Source organism: Antechinus flavipes, chromosome 2 (assembly GCF_016432865.1).
Source record: "Antechinus flavipes isolate AdamAnt ecotype Samford, QLD, Australia chromosome 2, AdamAnt_v2, whole genome shotgun sequence".
Taxonomy (NCBI): domain Eukaryota; kingdom Metazoa; phylum Chordata; class Mammalia; order Dasyuromorphia; family Dasyuridae; genus Antechinus; species Antechinus flavipes.
Window position 1 is genome coordinate 436,171,560 of NC_067399.1, and position 19,863 is coordinate 436,191,422.

Genomic DNA, 19,863 nt, shown 5'->3' on the forward strand with positions numbered 1-19,863 from the left:
ATCTCCACATAGAATCCTCTTCATCTTTGCAAGTTCATTCCACTCTTGACTTCTTACACAGGAAATGTCCTTTGTTCCTGTAATCTCACTTTCTGATTGGTTGGTTTCTCCCAGAACTTCCAATTTAAGGAGGTAGTCCAAGACAAAGATGTTTTCATTCCTCTCCAGGAGCACAAGATTTTCTGTACTTTCTCACCATCCCATTTGTTACCCCTTCTCCTTCTTTTTCAGCTTCCCTTTTATGTGTTGCCTTCCCTCAGCAGAACATAAGCTTCTTGAGTTCCTATGAACTGATTTCTCAGGATAACACTGATAAATACATGAGAATTAAAAAAAAAAACCTTAAGATTGTAAAGGAAAGCAATTATAGTGAAAATAAAAATTGGATTTCCCCACTCCTCCCATGTGAGTTAACTGAACCTCTGAAAAGGGATGCCAGGTTAAGAGACTCCGATCTAGAATAAGGGATGGAATGCAACAGATGGAGATTGGATAGGATGGAGGAGGGGAACTCATTTTACATAAGATCTGTGAAGTCTATTCCTCCCAGACAACAGCTGAGGGCATGGGGGTTGTTGTCAGCAAAGGGACAGAGACAGAAGAGACAGCAGGGGAAAACAGAGTAGCCTACTTTGCCTGGAAACATTCAGCTGTTTTGTGCGAAAAAGACTGATGGAGAAATCCAACTTCTTATCAACCTTCCTCACCTCTTCTCTGCTTTCATGTTGTATAGGATTTCAGATACCATCTGGGTACACCCTTTCTCTTTGCAATCTCTAGGTTTCCCTTGCTTTTTCTCATGGAGTTGTTCTCAGTTGTTACCACAAAGAAGGCATGAATTAGGTAGCATTTTCTCTTTAATTTCAATTACTCAGGTTTACATCAACAGAATTTTACCTTTCAGCTCTTTTTTATTCCTTATGAGAAGATATTCCTTTTGAAGTCTCTGGCTCTGTGATCCTACCAACCCTTTTTTGAACTTGAAAAAAATCAGCTCGCTAACCATTCCCAATCTTCATAAACTCAAAGATGACACGGTCACTTTCACTCAAGATTTCTGTTCCCTTTAAGTCACAGCCTAGCTTTTCCTTATTGGTAAAAATAAAGGCTAGAGGAAGAGGTGCCCTGATTATTCCACTAATTTTTTTTTAAAATATGGAATGACAATAACAAGAACAATATTAGAAGCTCGTAGTGATTTAAGGTTTTCAAAATAATTTATATGTATTATCTCATGTGATCCTCATGAGTATGTGAGACAGATACTATTATTATAATATCCATTTTACAGATGTGGAAACTAAGGGTGAGAGAAATGATTTGACCAAGATCATACCACCAATATATATTTGAAGCAAGATACAAACTTGGATCTTCTTGCTTCAATTGCAGGGCTCTAACGGGGCAATTTGGATACTCAACTTTGGCACAATGAAACTGCTAGAAGATCCCCAAGGAGATGAAGTCCCACCTAAATGCCATCTCATATCCTCATACCATCTCATATTTTAAGGGGCTCAGGGAATGTTTCATAATGGATTTCAATTCAAGTTACATGAGATATGTTTTTGTTCTAGACACACAAATGAAAAACAATGCCAGCCCTGTTTTCTGAGGGCTTATGATCAATCAGGAGGAGATAAAGAACAAATAAATACAGTGCAGGGTAGAATGTGACAAGGGCAAAGGGGAGATCCAGAAGTACAGTAAGAAACCTGAGGACAAAGATAGAACTTTTAAGTGATAATAGGGACAACGGGAACTTGTCATAGTGATAAGCAACTGAGTTGAGTTTCAAAGAAAAATTTCAACAGAATTGGAGAGAGAATGTGCTCCAAGATGAGAGGACAAGCAGCAAGCAGTCCAATTTGGCTAGAAAGCCAGGTTGGACGAAGATTATGGAGGGCTTCTGAAATCCAGAATCAGGGATCTAGCCTTTATTTAGCAAATGAAGAATTATGTGATAAGATTTCTCCAAAGGGAGATGATTATGGTTACATGAATGAACTTCAATGTGATTCATACGGATAAGATGAAGAGAGGTGGGCAGGAAGATGATACTATGAGAGGGATGAACATTGGGTGAATTACCAGGTGCAAAAATTTATCATTAATGATATGTCAGTTAGGGAGAATTTCCTGTGGAGATTCCCAAGATCTGTACTGGACTCTGGGTTGTTACATTTATATCCATGACTTGGTAAAGATCCAGATAGAATATTCATCTGATTCTCAGGGAACACCAACATGGGAAGGGTAGCAAACATCCTGGATGGCAGTGATAGACTGAAAAAAAGAGCCTGATGAATGTTGGGCTGAATCTAATAAGATGATATTTAATAGGGATAAGCATCAAGTCTTGTAGTCTCAATATCATAAGTACAAGATGAAAGAAACATAAGAATAGTTTACTGGAAAAAAAGATCTGGGGTTTTTTATAGATCACAAACTCATTCTGAATGATTCACATGGTAACCCAAAAAGCTAATGTGGTATCTTGGGCTATATTCAGAGACACTTGCAGGAATAAGGAGGCAATAAATAGTATGAGTGGATTTTGTCTAAGTCACAACACATCTACAGTATTGCACTGAGCGCTAGATAAATTTTTTCCCAAAAATAAAGGTTAGTTTGTTTTTTTTTTATAATATCTGATAGGCAGTCAGGTGGATAAGATTCTGGACTTGGAGTCATAAGACCTGAATTCAAATCCGGCCTCAGACACTTACTTCAGTCTGCCTCAGTTTTCTTATCTATAAAATGGGGATAGAGGCAGCTAAGTGGGGCAGAGTTCTAAGCTTAGAGTCAGGAAGTTCCTGAGTTCAAATCCATCCCCAGACACTAGCTATGTGATCCTGGGCATGAAACCTAATGTTGTTTGCCTCAGTTTCCTCATCTATAAAATGAGCCAAAGAAGGAAATGATAAACTGCTCCAGTATCTCTGTCAAGAAAAACCCAAATGGGGTCATGAAGAGTTAAATATGATTAAAATGACTAAACAACAACAACATCCTCCCAGGATTTTTGTGAAAATAAACGTGATAATATTTGTAAAGTTACTTTCCAAGTATTAAAGTGTAGTATACATGCTAGCACTTTTATTTTCATTTTATATTATCTACAATTTCCATTATATATCCCTAACCCCATTCCTTGTCAGAGAGCCCTGCCTTATAACAAAAAAGGAAAAGGAAGATATAAAAATTCACTAAAATGAACCAATATCTTATAATAATAGTCTGATGTCATAGTGTTCTATACTGTAGTCTCCCCCTCTGCAAAAAAGCAAAGGGGAACTGTCTTCTCATATCTTTTCTTTGGGACCAAGATAGCTCATTTTAATTTTACTTTGTGACTTTTATTTTCATTTATGTACTCTTATAGTCATTGTGCATATTATTTTCCTGGTTCTGTTGACTTTACTCTGCATTAATTTATATAAGTCTTCCCATGCTTTACTGTATTTATCATAGTCATCTTTTCTTAAAGCACAGAAATATTCTGTTGCACTCATGTGCCACAGCTTATTTAGCCATTCCCCAATCGATGCACACCTACTTTGTTTCCTATTTTTTTTTCTATCACAGAAAATGCTGCTTATAAACATTTTAGTCTTTATGGAGTTTTTCATTTTGTCACTAATCTCTTTAGGGCATATGCCTAGAAGTAGAATCACTGGGTCAAAGAATATGGATAGTGGTCACTTTATATAGTTCCTGATTGTTAACAAAATGATTGGGAACCAGATTTTAAGGACATCAGTAAGCTAGAGAAGGTCATACAGGAAGATGGGGAAGAATTTGAGTTGAAGAAATTAAGAGAATTTTCCCTGAAGAGAAGATTTAGGAAAAATAATAGCTTTTTTTCAGATTTCTGAAGGTCAGTCTTTGTATTGCTTGGTCCCCAAGGGGAAAAATGAGAAAAAAATAAGTAAAAGTGTTGTTATGGTGGTAGTGATTGTTGTTGCTTGTTATTGTGACTGGTGGTTGCTGTTGTTTTTGTGATGATGAATCCTGACTCCTCATATCCCCATTTAGGGTTTTCTTGGCAAAGATACTGGAGTGGTTTGCTGTTTCCTTCTCCAGCTCATTTTACAGATGAGGAAACTGAGGCAAACAGGGTTAAGTGACTTGCTCAAGATCATGCAGCTAGTAAGTGTTTGAGGCTAGATTTGAACTAAGAGCCTCCTGACTCTAGGCCTGGAAAATTCAGGGATAATATTGGGAGGGAGAGAATCTAATAATTAGAAATATTCCAAAGCAGAATGGGCCACTGCCTTGGGAAGTGGTAAGTTTCCTCTGACTGGAGGCCTGTCTTTAAGCAGAGGCTCATCTCATGTGTTGAGATAGGAATTCTTTTTGAAATAAAGGTTAGACTGAAGTCCTTGCCAACTCTGAAATTTTCTGGTTCCATGACAGAAGGAGGGCAACAATCACTGCCAATAGTCCTGACCTCTCTCTCACATGGTGGCTCTAGAATTGATAATAACGATGAGGAAGAAGAGCAAGCCACCCCAGATGGAGTTCTTCTTGGTAGAAAGTAGAAAATATTGCTTTCAGTCCCAGGGGGTTCAGTCACAGGAGTGGCTTTGCTGGTGCATTTCAGGAACCTGCGTTCTTAAATTCTTAAACACCCTGTCAATGGTTATGGAGCCAGGACCGAAATGGTTCCTGCATTTCCCATTATATAATTGCTTATAGCAACACCAACATTAGAAATGAATCTTTCTCTGGAACCTAGCCTTCCTTGTCTCCTGTGCCTTTCTTATCACAGAACCAAATAATGTTCTGAATGAAAAAGGCCTTGGACATCTGTTAGTCAGACAGTCAATCGGCAAGCTTTTCGTTCTACTACATCCAGGCCCATCTTCAGTCATTCGGATCTAAATCTGGCCATTGAATCCAGATGGCTCTGGAGGGGAAAGTGAGGCAGGTGACCTTTATAGCCCTCCCTCACTAAATGCAACTCCCTTGCATGTTATGATCCTCCTCATGAACAAAGGACAAAAACAAAAAAATTTTCTACCAGACCACAAAGCTTCCTTTTAAGAGATATTCCCTGCTCTAGTCCCAGCCCCCACCCAATTTCCTTTAGAAGCAATAAAACAACACTGAATGTAAAGATTCTGCCATCTCTATGCTAGTTTTCTTAAAGGTCAATCTAACCTCTGGTTAGAGAATGGAATCAGCACCATGAAACAAAAGTAGGGGAGTTCAGAGAGGCTCAACTTGCCTCTAGTTATCATGTCTCTCAAACAGATGTACTCTGCAAAACCCCTCAAACAGATGTGTTCCATAGAATCTGTCACTCAAACAGATGTGCTTGGCAGAACCTTGGTCCCTGAATCAAAGGTGCTCGGAGACACACGCTTAGGGACTGGCCATTGTCTTGCTGACAAAAGGAGATAAGGGGAAACTCTCTGTCCTAGAATATTTTCTTCTGAAAATCATGAAAACAATGTTGTCACCATCACTATCTTGACAGTCCATTCAGCTCGCTCTATATTTCATTCTGCCATCCTACGGTAAGAGAAAGCTTTGCCGGCACACACCTGGAATTACAAAGAGGAGATGGCAGCAGTCTTTGGGGCTGAGGAAATGGTGAATGTTTCTAAGATTTGGGATGGAACGAGAGGGAACTCATACCAATTTCAGCTCTGGTCCCTTTTTTGTTTGTTTGTTTTAAGTAAGGAAGGAGCTGAAAATTATCTCTTTGGTCAATCTGAAAGGACAGAAGCAAAGGCTTGTGAGATCACAGGCCAAGTCTTGTGACAAAGCGCTTATGTTTGGTCTGTTAAACATCAATCACAGAATTAAAAAGTAAAATTTCACAGATCAACTTTCACATGATGTTATGTCATGATAACTCATCTGTTACAAAGCTTGTTTCTGGCTTGGCTCTTAGTTGGATGGGTGACCTTGGATAGAAAGCTGAAAGAGACTTAAAACTTGGAAACTACTGAGTCCAATTCCCTTTTTTTTTTTTTTGCAAATGAGGAAACTGAGACATGAGAAGATTAAAGTCTTACAGGTGGCAAGCTGCAGATTCAAACCAAAGGTTTCTGACTCTAGATCCAATACGCTTTCTAGTTTACCATAAAGTATGAAAATAGCTTGGTCTTCTCCCTTACAAAACAGATAGTTATATTTGCTCTTCCTAGAATACAGGATATTTTGAGAGTCAAAAGAAATAATGCATGTGAAAGCTGTGAAGTACTCTTATCTTACATGTAAAGCACAATCAATTGCTGTTATCAAGTTTAAAGGAAAATAAAGGCCAATTAGATGGAAAAATATGCTTTTCAGTTTGTCTGTCTTGTAATTTATAAAGATTCTGCAGAGGACTATTAGGGAGGAAGAGATAGAAGGAATGAACTTTATCACCAATAATCACCTTATGACCCTCACCAATTCATTTCTCTTTTCTGGGCTTCAGTTTTCCAGTCTGTAAAATGAAAAGCCCCTTCAAGATGTAGTTCTCAGTGAGTCCTGAGTTGCTTTTGATTCTGGAAACTAATGTGTCCACCCTTTTTGAATACTGTGATCTCAACCTAAACTGCTAGAAACAAGGTGGATGACTTAGTCAGGCTGTATCAAGCTGGATGCTGTCTCCTCAGCTGACTGTCTCCTGCTCCTGTGGATGGCAGGATGTGCTATTGGCACTAAGGTTTCCATAGTAACTGCTGGGCATCAGAGCAGAGGGAGAAACCCATCAGATGATGACTTGAGAAAGAAGGGTCAAATGTGATCTTAGTGGTGCTGTTAGGGTGGGATGGGGGAGGGGTGATCAATGTGAAACTGGCATTTTCCCTCTCTTCCCTCATACTCAAATAGCATCCCATGGTCATGCTCCAGAGCAGCTGATGTAGCTTGCTGCTACTCTATTCCCCAGACCACCCCTTTTGGAGTCTCTCCTAGGTGGCCAGCCCAGAACCAGGTGTCCTACTAATTCCACCCGTGCATGAACTGGGTCATCCTCTGAACAGTTACTTCTCCTTTCCCATTTCATGTGGCTGGCCAAATGGCTGGGTGGGGACGTTTTTACTTCCTTTATTCCACTAAGATCAAAAGTACTTTCTGACTATATTGCTCCTCTCAGTGGCCACAAGACCAGGCTGTCTTTCCACACCTGACCAATGGAGAGAGATACATTTGCATTATATTCCAAACCAGAGTAATTTTATGGTAACCCAAACTGCCAGTCCATTGCCCTATAACTCACTTTTTTGGTTGTTTTTTTTTTTTTTTTTTTTTTTTTTTACAGAATTACAACTTTTTTTCCTCTATTAAAGCCTTTTATTTTCAAAATGTATGCATAGATAATTTTCAACATTCACTCTTGCAAAACCTTGTGTTCCAAATTTTTTTTCTCCCTCCCTTCCCCTCCACTCCTTCTCATAGATGGCAAGTAATCCAATATATGCTAAACATGTTTAATTCTATACGTATTTCCACAATTATCATGCTGCATATGAAAAATCAGATCAAAAAGGAAGAAAAATGAAAAAAATGCAAGCAAGCTAAACAAAGAGTGAAAATACTATATTGTGATCCACACTCAGTCCTCTCTTTGAGTGCAGATGGCTCCCTTCATCACAAGAAGACCATTGGAACTGACCTGAATCACCCTGCTGCTATAATTCACTTTTTGAAGATTCTTTATGGTCTTGCAATGATTCTTGAGTTTTCAATAATATGTTTTTTTCAGAAAGTCAACTTGAAATTATTAGTGAATAAAATGTTCATTGTCTTTGATCCAGAGATCCTACTTCAAGATATGTAATATATCCCAACATATTTACAGCAGAACTTTTTGTAGTGAAGTGAAAATCTTTGTTTTCCTCTTAATTGAGGCATCTGTTCTTCAATATGTGCCACACAGGAATGTAATGTAATGTCATTATGTTATAAGAAATGAAAAATATGAAAACTACAAAGAAGCATTTATATGACCTGATGCAAGGTGATATGAGCAGATCCAGAAAACAATATATACAGTGACAACAATGTAACTAGAAAGAACAAAACCAAAACAAAACTTACTGCTGGGTCATTATAACAACCAAATTTAGTTCCAACAAACTGAGAAAATGTATCTTCCTTCTTTGAAGAGATAGGGGATTTGGATGTCAAATATTGCTCATACTGTCAAACTCAGCTGATATGTTGCTTTTTTGTTTATTTGTTTTTCCCCTCTCTTATTCTTTGTTGCAGAATAAGGCTTTTTGGGAGGGGAGAGGGGAAGGGTATAAATTTAACACAAGTGATATAAAAATCAAATATATCAATAAAATATTAGAATTTTTTCCTCATTGAAGAAATCAGAAAAAGGCAGGCTTGGAGTTAATTAGGCTCATCTTTCTGAACTCAGATCTGGCCTCAGACCCTTACTATCTGGGTGTCTCTGGCTGAGTCATTTAACCCTATTTGTCTCCATTTTCTCATCTGTAAAATGAGCTAAATAAGAAAATGACCATTTCAGTATCTTTGCCAAGAAAAACCCCAATGGGGTCACAAGGAGTCGGACATGACTGAAAATGACTGAACAACAATACTATGTATAAGAAGCTCTGATGGTGTGGGAGACATGAAGACAAAACAAAAGATTGTCTATCTTCAAAAAGCTTACTCTCTACTGGGGAGTAGTTTAAGGAGGAAGAAAACATTTCTATCCTTGGGAAGGTTCTAATAGATGGTCTCAAAGGTCTCTTCCATCTCTCTAGTTCTATAAGTCTACATGGACATGAGGCTTCTTATATCTGTACATATTTGGGGGCAGCTCACAGAATGTGGACAAATGAGCATGTCCAAAGAAAGTACCCAGGATAGTGAAAGGCTTTCAATTCATACCACATAAGGATAAATTCAAGAATAGGATTTTTAACATGTGGAAAAGAAGATTCTAGCTTTCCAATTCTGAAAATTCTATGCTTTTCTCCATGGTGCCCTTGTATCTGTGATTGTAGCCATAGATACACTAAGAAGTAAAGATACAGGGGAAGATACTGCCCCTCCCCAATACTTAGCTCTCTTCCCATGTCATTTATCCTTTCCTCCTGTAATTCTCTCTCTTCTTTTCCCTCTCCCTCCTTCCCTTCCTCCCCTTTTCCCTCCCTTACTCTGTCTCTGTCTCTATGTCTCTCTGTCTCTTTCTGTCTGTCTGTCTCTGTTTCTCTCCCTCTCTCTGAGTCTGTCTCTGTCTCTCTGTCTCCATCTCCATGCCTCTCTGTGCCTGTCTCCATCTGTCTGTCTCTCTGTCTTTCTGTCTGTCTATCTGACTCTGTTTCTGTCCATTTGTTTCTGTCTCTGTTGTTCTCTCTCCCTCTCTGACTCTGTTTCTGTTTCTGTCTCTCTGTCTCTGTCTGTCTCGTCTCTGTTGTTCCATCTCTGTGTCTCTGTGTCTCTCCCTCCTCCCCCTTTCTTTCCCTGATCCTTAAGTAACCTCATGGAGGATAAAAAAAGGCAGATTTAGAGTGGGTAGCTGTAGGGCATAAAAGAGGGGGAGAGAAAATATAGATATACTTTACCAAACAGATGCAAAATGATCAACTTAGCTTAATTCTGGGTTTGCTTCATGTGGGTGAGTAATAAGAAAGTTTTATTCTATTAGGGTTTATGGAGGGGGTAAGGAGGCAGAAAGAAATGGAACAGTATATGTCTAACTCAAAATAGAGAGATAGAATTCACCTTCAAGAGCATTAAAATTCCCCTTTAAATAACAGCCTCCCTAGAATTTGATCCCCAGGGTCTCACATGGAAACTTACACATTTCTTTGTCTTATTCATTCATTCAGCAAGGATTCCTTGACAATTACTGAGCTATTGCTTGTTTGCTAAGTGGGTAGGGAAAGGATATGTGGGAAAGAACTTGAAATTAAAATTTTATTTAAAAAATAATGTTAAAAATAAACATATTTATTATTTTAAAAATAAATTATCAAACTTAAAAAAAAAGACAAAGACTGAATCCAGTCCTAGATAGGGGTAGATGAAATGGATATATGTCACACCTATACCTAAACCTGTAGGAGTTTGGGGCATTCTCTTACTGGGCATACTTTTTCCCTCTTTGACCTTCAGTTTCCTCTTCTCTAAAATGATAAGGTTGGGACTACAGGGATGATATCTAAGTATTCTAGCTCTGACATGTAATGATTCTTTGGCAATGTCGTAAGTGTCCATTGGTAGGACTCAACAGTGAGTGCTGAATAAGTTTAAAGGAGGAAGAAAATCTTGTGAGCTATAGTTTAAGGCAGGGATGGGAGAGGGAGACCTTCAGAATGGGGCTATGTTTTGAAGTATGGGTAGGATTTAGACAGAAAGAAGTAAGGACACAAGAAAGATGGAATAAGCAAAACCTTTGCATGGTAAATAAGCACATTATGTTATCTCTCTTCTCAAAAGTTATAGACTTTTGGAGGTCCCTTTCCTTGGAACTCTGGGCAAGGGCTTGCTTTATATGTTGTCTCCTCCATTTAGAATATAAGCTCCAATGGATAATGATTGCCTGATTTCATATCTCCAATGTCTAGCACAGTGCTTAGCACTTAGTATATAACTAATACACGCTTCATTCATTCATTGGAATTGAAAACAGCCTGGATTGAATGAGCAAGATATTTGTGGAGGGAAAAAGGAGTCAGCATGAGGCCAGAACATGGAGGCCATAAATGATGGAAAAAAGCTTTTTTATTTTATTCTGTGGCTAACAAAGAGTCACTGAAAATTTGTGAAAATGATGTTTTCTTAATATGGAAATACATTTCACAAGATTGCATGTGTATAACCTATAAACATATTACTTGCCTTCTCAATGGGAAGGGGGAGATGGAGAGAAAAAGTTTGGAACCCAAAATTTTAAAAAACAAATGCACCAAAATGACACCATTATCCTGAGATAAAATTCACTGGCAGCCTGGCAGAAAATATAAGAAGAGTTCAGGAGTTATAATAAAGACCTGAGCTCTGTTCTTTGACATAAACTGGATGTATGATCCTAAGAACATCACAATTTTTCAGGGCCCTAGACAGTACTATTCTAAGCATATAATTTTTCCCTCTTATGTATTTTTATGTTTATTTTATTAAACTATTAGCTTTTTATTCTCAAAAAAACATGCGAAGATAGTTCTCAACATTCACCTTTGCAAAATCTTATGTTCCAAATTTTTCTTCTTCCCTTCCCTCCAATCCCCTCTCCTGGACAGCAAGCAATTCAATATAGGTTAAACATGTGCAATTCTTCTATACATATTTCCACATTTATCATGTTCTAAGCAGATAAATAACATAACAATTGCCAATCTCAATTCAATCAAAATTCAAAACCTATTTTTATGTGAGGTACTATGCTAGGCATTAAGGATACAGAGACAAAAATGGAAAATTCCCTGATCTTGAAACTAAAATTCTTTCAGATGAAGGATTTCCTCATTGAGAATTCCTTATCCCAATAAAATTACAAGTTCAGTAAAAACAAAGCAAAAAAGAGATCTATAGTATGTCAGAGCTAAAAGGAACTTTAAAAGCCATTGAGTCTCACCCCCTAATTTGACAAGATGAAGAAACAGTAGCCCTGGAGCTACCTAGTAACATATAAACAATAAAGGACCAAACAAGAATTTGAATCCACATTTTCTTCCTAATTCTGCATTTTTTGGCCCAACAACACACTACATGGTTGCTTTGTTTTTTTCCTTTGTTGCTCATGGGATCTTGTGGACAAAGCTCCTAGCTCAGGACTTCCATTCATTTTGACATTGTAAGATTTTCAATACATCCAACCTGGAAGTATTCTAACCACTAGGCTATTATTATTGGTTATCTTAAATTGGTTATTTCAAACACTATAGGATGTAAGTCAGTAATATCCTCCCATGGGTCAACATGGGGAACTTCAGTATTGATGGGGAATTTTGTCAAAATGTCATCAAATGGGATGTGGAGCACAGATTTAAAGTATTTGAGGATCCATCAGAATAAAAGCCACAGTTAATGTAAATATCAATTATTAATAATCTTGAATTTCTTGAATTCACTTGAATATCTATTTTATCCCTTGAAATTCTAGACAACAAGAAAGAAGGCTCATCAATGAGAGATATAATTTCTGATGGGTGCTGATTTTTCTATTATCTGTTGGATTTTTAAAATAAATCCATTCATTTGGTTACTCAATAAGCTCCCATATGGGCCTTACTGCATAAAGCACTGGGGTCAGGAGAAGTAGGGATGGAGGCCGGGAGAAGAGGAACTTTTAATTGAAGATATTATCAAATTAGAGCTGCAGAGTGTGGAATCTGGAAGAGATTTCAAGGGACATTTATGTCAGTCCTCTCACTTCACAAGACAGGCAAACTTAGACCCAGAGAGAAGTGATTTGCCTAAGATAATTCAGCAAGCCATCCACAGAGTCAGGATTAGAACAGAAATTTAGAGCCACCTTAATTCCACCCCAAAATTCTTTGCACTAGTTCACATCAGTTTCAGCAACTTTAATGCCCCTTTCTCCTTTTAATATTTTTACTTTTTTTACATCCCTCCCCTTCCCTGAAAGCCATCCCTTAAAATAAATACAAAAATAATAATGATAATAGCTAACATTTATAAAACACTTAGTATGTTTCAGGCACTGTGCTAGATGCATTACAATTATTATCTCATTTAACCCTCACAACAACTTTGGGGGATAATTGTTTTTATTATCCCCATTTTACAGATGAAGAAACTGAGGCAAACAGAATTTTAAAATGCTGAGGAAAAAACTAACCAAGTCAAAAAAAGTATGACATTATTTAATATTTCACACCTATGGACCTCCTCTTCCAAGAAGTAAAGTAAGAGGGTATGTTTCTTCATTTTTTTCCTTTGGAATCAAGCTTGGTTGCTATAATTTTGCAGCTTTCAGTTTTGATTGTTTTATTGCTGTACTTTATATTATTTTGTATATGCTGTTTTCTGGTTTCTGCTTTCCTTATTTTGTACCAGTTGTTTTAAGTCTTTCCATGGAGCAAAGCTGGAGGATTAGGGAAAGCTGCTTGGCTGAATCTCCCAACATTCTTCTCCAAATAACTTTAAAATAACCAAATCAAATTTTGGAGTCTCAGATCTATCTGAATGTCGGGATAAGACTTTTTCCATTTTTAAAAACTTAGGAGATAAGCAATAGAAGTCTATATCATTGAGGTGGTGGTTTGGTGGACATTTGTATGGTGCTCACATACACAGTAGCTGCTTCTGCTGTTTTAGGAGCTTTTAGCCCAGAGATCATAAAGGGGTCAGAAAACAGAGATTCTAGGGAATTCTTTGCTGGCACTAGATACAGCTGGTGCTAATTAGCAACTCCATTACCCACATGCAGTTCCGAATTGAAGTTGCAGAGTAGAGAGGAGAGCTAGAATACTAGCTCTTGTGGCTTCTGGGGAGAATGTGGTGAGTTCAAATGTTGAAGTTCTTGTTCTTCTCAAAACACAGCCGGTTTAGCTTAGAGCCCTCCGAATGTCTTCAAATCCAAAGGTTCTGGTCCTTCAGCCTCTGCCTCTGCTTTCTTCTGCCTCTAACCAGCACAGAGATGGAATGAATCTCTTGTTTCCTTCACTTGGGGCTCGGCTAGCTTTCTGGTGAGTCTTTCAGACCAGCTTGGTCTCAGTGGGGAAGTGCAGGAGCCCAGCCACCTACCACAGTGGTGTGAGAGGAAGATGAATCTGGTTGTCCACTGAACTCTCCACTCGTAGCTTTATCCTCTGAAAACTCTTTGTCTGCCACCAGCCAGCCAAGTGGAATATATTCTGCCTTGCCTCAGAAAGAGGGCTTCTGGCATAATTCCGCTGAAATCCGTCAAAGTGCTCTCTGTCTGTACCAGAGTCGCTCCTCTCGAGTCCAGCTGAACTCTCCTCTGCGACCAGCCAGCCAAGTGGAAAATATATATATTCTGGAATAGCTCTCTCGCCTTATATGTGAATCTTCTGAGAGAATGGGATTATGGGTTTTCTCCCATAGTGCTCTCTGGCCCAAAGAGCTTTAAGGGAGGTGTGAACTCCCTTGAAGTTAGAAAGTTTACTTTGTGAAGCTGGCATACTTGTGAACTCCAATGAGTAAAGGTGTGAACACAAGCCTTGTATTAATTAGTTCTACTTAGTACCTTCTTTCAGGTTCTGGCCAAAATCTTCTTGTAAGATTAGATCAACTCTAATTAGTTAGCAGTTAGTAAGGATTCCAACAGGAGAAGGAGCCCTTTTTGGATAAAGATTAGAGTACAGACCAGAAGAGATGTGACCACACCTTTCCAGGATCATACCACCTTGGAAGCACCAAAAAACTTGCACTCTCAGAACTAACTCTGAAAGCAACAGCATGAAAAAGCTTGAAGCTTGGGACAGTACCTTCCCAGCCCAAGATGACCTAAGTCCTACTGTAATATAAAATTCAAAGTGAAGGCAAATAACAACAAATTTGAATATAAGTGGCACTACACTATAATAGGGGAAAATTAAAGCATAAACTCAAAAGAAGACAACAATGTGAAAACCTCCCAAAAAAAGTATCAAAAAAAATGCTTGGAAAACCCACTAAGAATTCCTGGAAAAGTTAAAGATAGAAATAAGAAGGGTAGAGGAAAAATTGAAAAAAGAAATGAAATGGATTCAAAAAATTATGAAAAGAGAATTAATAACTTGGCAAAAGAGGCATACACAAAAGAATTGAAGAAAATAACACATTAAAAACTAGAATTGGCCAAATGGTACAAAAAGTCACCAAAGAAAAGAATTCCTTAAAAAGTCAAATTAATCAAATGGAAAAAGAGGTACAAAATCTCACTGAAAAAAAATAATTCCTTAAAAATCAGAATTTGGGCAGGTAGAAGCTAACAAATCCATGAGTCATCAAAAATAGAAAAAATATAAAATAACTCACTGGAAAAATTGACCTGGAAATAAATCAAGGAGAAATAATTTAAGAGTTATTGGACTAATTGAAAGTCATAATCAAAAAAAGAATCTAGATATCATATTTCAAGAAATCATCAAGGAAAATTTTCTTGATATCTTAGATCCAAAGGGTAAAATAGAAATTGAAAGAATCTATTGATCTCCTGAAAAAAAACCCTAAATGCAAACTCCCAGGACTATTATGACTAAATTCCAGAATTCCCAGGTAAAAAGGAAAGTACTTCAAGCATCCAGAAAGGAACAACTCAAATATGATGGTGCTATTGTCAGAGTCATACAAGATTTAGTGGTTTTTACATTAAAGAAGCAGAGGACTTGGAATAGGCTATTTCAGAAAGCAAAGGAATAGGTTATGACCAAGAATAAACTACCCATAAAAAAACTAAGTATAATTCTTTTTTTTTAATTAAAGCTTTTTATTTTTCAAAATATATGCGTGGACAATTCTTCAATATTAGTACTTGCAAAACCTTGAGTTCCAATTTTCCCCTCTTCCCCACCCTCTCCCTTAGATGGCAAATAGTAGGTTAAACATGGTAGAATTATATGTTAAATCCAATAAATGCATGCATATTTATACAATTATCATGCCACTAAGTATAATTCTTTAGGGGAAAATGGATATTTAATAAAACACAGGACTTTCAAACATTCCTAAAGAAAAGAACAAAGCTGAATAGAAAATTTAAGATTCAGACATAAGCATCAAGAGAGGCATAAAAAGGTAAACATGAAAAGTAATCATAAAGGACTCAATAAAGTTAAAATGTTTACAATCCTGTATTGGAAGATAATACATGTAATTTCTTTTTATACATAGAGAGCATGAGTATGAGTTGATTAAATTGAACTTTCTCTCTTCCCACTCCCTCCTCCACAAATAAAGAATGGGTAAGAAAAAGGAATGGATTGGAAGAAGGAGGAATGAAGAAGTAGAATGAGGAAAATTTTCTCACTTTAAAAAGGTGGAAAAAAAACCTTTCATAATGAAAGGGCAAAGAGGGAGGGTGGTGGGCAATGCTTGAACCCCACTATTCATGGAAGCTGGTTCAAAGACAGAAGACTATATATATACATTAAGCATATGTAGAAATGTAATTTACCCAATTAAAAAAACAGGAAGGGAAAGGAATAAGAGAAAGGAGGAGGGAAGATAAAAGGGAGACTCAGGGAAGCAGTGGTTAGAAGCAAAACAGACTTTTAAGGAAGGACAGGTTAAGGAAGGGGGATGGGGAAGGAGAGGAGAAAAAGAAGAAACTGAAATGCAGGAAAATATACATAATTATAATTGTGATTGTGAATGGGTTGAGTTCACCCATAAAATGGAAGCAGATAGACTGAATTAGAAACCCTGATCCAACAATATGTTGTTTACAAGAAACATCCTTGAAACAGAAAAAAAGGACTGGAGCAGAATATATTTTGCTATAATTGAAGTAAAAAAGCAGGGGTAGCAATCATGATCTCAGATAAAGAAAAAGCAAAAATAGACCTAATTAAAAATTATAATCATGGAACGTACATTTTGCTAAAAGATACCATAGAAAATGAAGTAATACCAAAAAGTTTTACAGCAAGTTTCTTTGATAAAGATCTTATTTCTCAAATATATATTGAGTGTAGAACTGAGTCAAATTTATAAAAATAAGATCTGATAATCAAAGGATAGACACATGCAATTTTCAGAAGAAATCAAAGCTATTTATAGTTATATAAAAAAATACTCTAAATCACTATTGATTTGAGAAGTAAGAACTCTGAAGTACTACCTTAATCCTATCAGAAATGACAAATGATGTAGAGAATGAAGTAAAAAATAGATATATTAATGAGTTGCTGGGAGAGTGGTGAATTGGTCTAACCATTCTGGAAAACAATTTGGAACTAGACTCAAAGAGCTATAAAACTATTCATACCCTATAATCCAACAATAACACTATGATATCTGTATCCCAAAGAGATCAAAGGAGAAGGTTCTATATGTACAAAAATATTTATAGCAGTTCTTTTTACATGGCAAATAATTAGAAATCTAGAAGATGTTCATCAATTGGGGAATAGCTAAACAAATTGTGGCATATGATTGTGCTATAAGAAATGACAAGGGGGGTAAGTTTCAAGAAAAACATGACAAGAACTATGAGAACTGACATGAAGTGAAGTGAGAAGAACCAGAAGACTATTGTACACAGTAATAGCAATGTTGTAATCATGACCAATTGCAAAAATCTTGCCTACTCTGATCAATACAATGATCCAAGACAATTTCAAAGGACTCATGATGAAATAATGCTATCTACTGCAAAAGACAGAACTAGTGAACTCAGTATAAACTGAAGCATAATTTTCTCACTTTCCTTAATTTTTTGCTTTTTAAAAACATGGCTAATATAGAAATATACTTTGCTTGATTTCCCATGTATAATTGATATGATATGCTTACCTTCTCAATGAGTATGGGAAAGAATGGGAAGGAGAGAGATAATTTGGAACTCAAAATTTAAAGAGAAAAGAATATCAAAAATTAATTAAAATATTCAAAAATAGTTATCTATATATATTTTTACAGTGTAATAATATCCCATTACATTCATATACCATGATTGGTTTATCATTCTAAATGGGCAGCTATTGCCAATACCCATTATGAGTGCTTAGCCATAATGTAGTTTTCTGTGTTTAAAACTCATCAGCTCCTACTTTTGAATCAGGGATGCTATACGGAAATCTCTTTACTGAAGAACATACTTTTCCCATAGCAAACTCAGTTTTGTTACTTGGAAGCTTCCTCTTAGTTAGAAATGGCAGTTGAGGAGGATGTGATAAAAGGAAAACCCTTTAAAAGCTGCCCGCCAGTCCCCAACAGTTTCACGTTCATCCTTGATGTTTATAATCCGAATTTAATGGGACACAAAATGAGCACATGTTCCAGCTCATTGATCCTGTGGCCTTCAATAGGAATCACCCTGGCATCAGTCAAACCAGGACAAAAATGTATCATGTTCTACATCTGGTCTCTTTCTGGATCCCAGTGACATGGTATTAATCAAGGTAGGGATAAAATGAGTACCAGTCTCTGAAGCACAGGAAGACCCAGCAATATTGTGTGTGTGTGTGTGTGTGTGTGTGTGTGTGTGTGACCTGAGTAGAACTGTTTACAAGAAAGTTTGATGAAGAAGAGAAAGAATACAAAGTGATGGCAAGATGATAAAGACATAAAGTCTGAGAAGACAGAATTAGCAGAGAGAGGAGGAAGGGAGATGGCTGCCAGTATGGATTTTTAAGCTTCTGTCTACATCCATCAACATGTCTTCAAGATGAAAGGGAACAACATGGCATGAGGTAGCTAAACCATAAATCCAAACTTTTATTTATCCCTGGAAAATTCATGTGGAGAGTATTAAGCTCTCTTGTGTCCCAATCTGCCTCAGTGAAAAGGGATTGATCTCAGAAATCATTGAAGGTCAGACATGCATCTAAGCTCTCAGAATGACTTTGTGGATATGTATGTCATTATCACTTAAATATTCTTTTACATATGCTCTGTGCCCTGTCTCCAGAGCTGCCCTGTGCCTGACCTAGGACATCACAAAATAGCTGGGAAAAGGTAGACTCTATAAAGGATACAGCAGTCACATTCATTTATACACCAACCTGAAGATGGAGGGTAGAGCCCTTTATTTTTGATAAGCAACCAGAAGTTAATTAGAGCCTTATTTGCCCTTCAGTTCCCCAATCTTCTACATCTTAGGGAATAGGAATGAGCATTTATTAAGCACCTACTGTGTGACAGACACTGTAGGATGTGCTTTATTAAAATAATCTTATTTGACTATTAGAAAAGATAGGCTAGTTTGGCCAGAATACACCAACACTGAAGGGAAAGAAAAGCTGGCTGAAATACATATTTCTTTCCTAAACCAGGTGTGGTGGCTCAGCTAGATTTCTTTCATCTCACAATTGTGGTTGACAGTGTGGTTCTATGGAACCAACCCAATGTGTCCCACTGAGATAAGAAACTTTAATGACGTTTTCTTCTGTACCTTTCCCAATATTCACAATGGTATAGCAGCAATGGGAACTCAAGGATATCTTAAAGAGTCAGCCTTGATTTGAATCTTGGAGGAAGCTACAAATTCCAAAAGATAATGGCAAATGGTGGGATAGGTTTTGCAAAGGCATGGAAGCAAGAGACTAGGCTAATATTCTGTACCAAAGCAAATAGGCTGGCATGAGATGGATAGTCTGTGAACACTCTGGAAAGAGAAGTTGGGCCAGTTTGGGAAGGTCTTAGTCAAACAGTGGAATTTTGTTTCATCCTAGAAGCAATAGGGAGTGGTGGGAGCTTCTTGAACAGGGAAGTAACATGCTCAGATCTGTGTTTTAGGACTATCCCTTTGGCAGCTGAACAGAAGACAGCCTATGGAGTGGAAATACTGGATTATGGGAAGACCAACTAGTAAAAAGGTGATATATGCCCTGGATTAGAGTTTCAATTGTGTGAATGGAGAGAGGGGAATGGATGGCAAAGAAATTGTGGAGTTAAAAGGGCAAGACCTGGCAACTCATTGGCTATGAGCATGTAAGGGAGAGTGAAGAGCTGAGAATGACTCCAAGGTGAACTTGAGCGATTAGAAGGATGGTAGCATCTTCAGCAGAAACAGGGAAGTTAAGAAAAAGGTTTAAGGGGAAAGAGAAGGAGTTCCAGTTTGAACACACTGATTTGAGAATGTCATAGAACATTCAGGTGGAGCTGACACCAAATAGTGATTAGCTCTGAGGAAGACAGAAAATCTGACCCCAAAGGAAGGAAAGAAGGGTAAAGGAAGCATGAAAAATGGTCATGAGAGGTGTGTGACATAGGACTAATAGAGACAATAGATTTGTTAAATGCCAACTCAAATGTCATCTCTTC

General features: G+C 37.3%; 1 protein-coding gene and 1 long non-coding RNA gene across 4 annotated transcripts in view; one reads left to right on the forward strand and one right to left on the reverse strand.

The window, feature by feature from the left end:
* LOC127550303 (uncharacterized) overlaps positions 1-3,071 on the forward strand; it is a 95,034-nt gene extending 91,963 nt beyond the window's left edge. The window contains exon 4 of the long non-coding RNA XR_007950811.1: positions 1,393-3,071. This is a non-coding gene — a long non-coding RNA (uncharacterized LOC127550303). The remainder of the gene's footprint in view (positions 1-1,392) is intronic.
* The window catches only part of RASGEF1C (RasGEF domain family member 1C), a 186,941-nt gene that overhangs the window by 51,225 nt on the left and 115,853 nt on the right, over positions 1-19,863 (reverse strand). The window lies entirely within an intron of this gene.